Source organism: Protobothrops mucrosquamatus, unplaced genomic scaffold (assembly GCF_001527695.2).
Source record: "Protobothrops mucrosquamatus isolate PMUCROS unplaced genomic scaffold, P.Mucros_1.0 scaffold3233, whole genome shotgun sequence".
Classification (NCBI taxonomy): Eukaryota; Metazoa; Chordata; class Lepidosauria; order Squamata; family Viperidae; genus Protobothrops; species Protobothrops mucrosquamatus.
In genome coordinates, this window is record NW_015389229.1 from 24,087 (window position 1) to 27,642 (window position 3,556).

General features: G+C 40.3%; 1 pseudogene; it reads left to right on the plus strand.

Annotated features, from left to right (window-relative positions):
* Positions 1 to 2,380, plus strand: part of LOC107297316 — a 4,977-nt pseudogene extending 2,597 nt beyond the window's left edge.
* Positions 2,381 to 3,556: the final 1,176 nt, after the last annotated feature.

Genomic DNA, 3,556 nt, shown 5'->3' on the forward strand with positions numbered 1-3,556 from the left:
TTGGGATGTCAGCAGAGGGATTGTGGAGAGTAGTTTTTCCCCTTATTTGTAGCGGAGGACTCCCATGGGCAAACCTTGTCCGATGAATCATACTTAATGTAAGAGGTTAGCATTGTGGCATGTTTGCTTTTTAAATGTAATGTATATTTTTTCCTTGTTTTTCACATCTTCAAGCATTGTATAAACAATTAAACTTACACTTTTCTTTGAATCTTGTAGAGTAAGAGGATGGCAATAAGAGCACTCTGGAGAAGTGAGAATAATTTTTGAAAAGGAAAGCAAATCCAGCCAGAAATCAAAATATTTTCCATTTCCTGCAGAAAATTACACAATTCTCCCAGCAGGCGAAAGGCAAGAGAAAATTAAGAGATTTCAAGCTGGAAATAGTAAAGTAACACAAGCATAGGTTACATGACATTTTTCACTTCCTCCAGCATATCAGTGAATTGCAAAAGCATAGGTGATTACATACAAGAGGATCCAAACGGGAAAAAAGACATACAAATGCGACTAATGTAACAAAATCTTTGGTCAGAATTTCTCCCTTCTGGTTCATAAAAGGACCCACACAGGACAGATGCCCTATAAATGCTCCCAATGTGGTAAATACTTTACCAAGCAAAGTAATTCACACAGGAGAGAAACCATAGGAGTCTCCAGTTTGTGAGAAACGTTTTGCTGTAAATTACTACCTGATGAAACACCAGATGACTCACACCAGAGAGAACCCCTTTGAATGTTCGGATTGTGGGAAATCTTCCATTCGGAATTCCCACCTGGTGAGACACCAGAGAACTCACACAGGAGAGAAACCCTTTGAATGTCCTGAATGTGGGAAAGGTTTCACTCACAGTTCCAACCTGGTGAGACACCAGAGGAATCACACAGGAGAAAAACCCTTTGAATGTCCTGAGTGTGGGAAAGGATTCAAGAAAGGTTGTCAACTGGTAAACCACCAGAGCATTCACACAGGAGAGAAACCCTTTGAATGTCCTGAGTGTGGAAAACGTTTTGTTGTAAATTCCCACCTGGTGATACACCAGAGAACTCACACAGGAGAGAAACCGTATGAGTGTCCAGTTTGTGGGAAAAGTTTCATTGTAAATTCCCACCTGGTGAGACACCAGAGGACTCACACAGGAGAGAAATCGTATGAGTGTCCACAGTGTGGGAAAAGTTTCATTGCAAATTCTGAGCTGGTGAGACACCAGAAGATTCACACAGGAGAGAAACGGTATGAGTGTCCAGGTTGTAGGAAACGTTTCTTTGCAAAAAAAAGAAACCCTTTGAATGTCCTCAATGTGGGAAACATTTCAGTCACAATTCCAGCCTGGTTAAACACCAGAGGACTCACACAGGAGAGAAACCATATGAGTGTCCACTTTGTGGGAAAAGTTTTATTTCAAATTCCAACTTAGTAAAGCACCAGAGGACTCACACCTGAGAGAAACTATATGAGTGTCCAGTTTGTGGGAAAAGTTTTAGTTCCCATTCTAACCTGGTGATACACCAAAGGTCTCACATAGGAGAGAAACCCTTTGAATGTCCTGAATGTGGGAAAAGTTTCAGTCGTAATTGCTATCTAGTGATCCACCAGAGGACTCACACAGGAGAGAAACCCTTTGAATGTCCTGAATGTGGGAAATGTTTCAAGAAGAATTCCCACCTGGTGATACATTAGAGGACTCACACAGGAGAGAAACCCTTTGAATGTCCTGAATGTGGGAAATGTTTCAAGAAGAATTCCCACCTGGTGATACATCAGAGGACTCACACAGGAGAGAAACCATAGGAGTGTCCAGTTTGTGGGAAAAGTTTTATTACATATTCTGACCTAGTAAACCACCAGAGGACTCACACAGGAGAGAAACCTTTTTATTGTCCTTATTGTGGGAAAAGTTTCAGTTCCCATTCTAATCTGGTGATACACCAAAGGACTCACACGGGAGAAAAACCCTTTGAATGTCCTGATTGTCGGAAATGTTTCAGTTCCAGTTCCAACCTGGTGAGACATCAAAGGTCTCACACAGGAGAGAAACCCTTTGAATGTCCTGAATGTGAGAAAAGGTTCACTCAGAATTCCCAACTTGTGATACACCAGAGGACTCACACAGGAGAGAAACCATTTAAGTGTCCACTTTGTGGGAAAAGTTTCATTTCAAATTCCAACCTGGTGAAACACCAGAGAACTCACATAGGCAAAAAACCCTTTGAATGTTCTGAATGTGGGAAAGGTTTCAGGAAGAACTGTGACCTGGCAAACCACCAGAGGACTCACTCAGGAGAGAAACCGTATGAGTGTCCATTTTATGAGGAAGGTTTTATTGCAAATTCCCACCTGGTGATACATCAGAGGAGTCACACAGGAGAGAAATATTAGTAATATTCTGATTGATGGAAAGGTTTCATTACAAATTCATAGCTTGTGAAACACCAGAGGACTCACACAGGAGAGAAACCCTTTGAATGTCCTAATTGTGGGAAAAAAATCAGTCAGATCTCACCCTTCTGGGGGCCCTAAAAAGGGCCTAAAATAGCCCCGAAGGTGCGATGAAGAGGAGGGGTGGTTGTTGATTATGGCGAGATGGCGGTCTTTCTGTTCAATCCAAGGAGAGCCCTCCAAACTGGCAGGGAAAAGAGTGGCTACATTCCTGTGGCCAGCCATTAGCTGCTGACAACCAAAGAAGAAAAAGGCAATAATTAATACATCATAAACAGCATGTTTGGAACCGGGTGAGAATATTGATCCTTTCTTTACCATTTTACAACTGGATTTCCTGGGAAAGGCTCCCCAAAAGCTAAAAACCTCTGAATGCAAACAGAAGCAGGGTTTTAATTTTACGGGGGACAGAAACAAAATACTGAAGTGGAAATAACATAAAGCTACAGTTTTGATAAATTTGAGAACTGAGATAACTGTTAAGATTTTCTCTTTGGAAAAAAAAACATTGAGGTGAAATATAAGAGATCAATCCTTTGTTTTAAGAGTGGAAAATCGACTTTGTATGACATCTAGTGATAGCTTTGTGTATAGCACTATAATTTGTTCCTGGCTGCTTGGTGATTCCTAGCTCAGGAGAACAGCTGACAATAAAGGAAAATATTTTGGCCTACTTATCACACTGACCTTCTTGGATTATAAATGCCTACTGACCTTGGACTTTTAACTTCGAGAGCTAGTGGGAGAGAAAGAAAAATTTGACCTTGGACTATGTCTGGCTGGGAGAGACTTTTGATCTGTTTTCAGAGATGTTGAACATTTTGAATACTTTGTGGATTATAATCTTGCCTGATTGACAATTTTTGGATACTTAAGACAAAAGGATTACTATAAAATATTGCCTTCAGGATTGAATCTACACTTTGGAATTCATTGGATTATAAAGGGTACATATAAAGACCAGAAAACTAGAGGAAACTGTGTTTTACTCTTACAGATATTGGTGATACTAGAGGATCTCCAGGAATGATGCCTCAAGAAAAAATAAACACCTTTCAGAAAGAAATATATTCTATGCTACAACTAATTCACCAAACAATTGTTGAATGCAAAGAG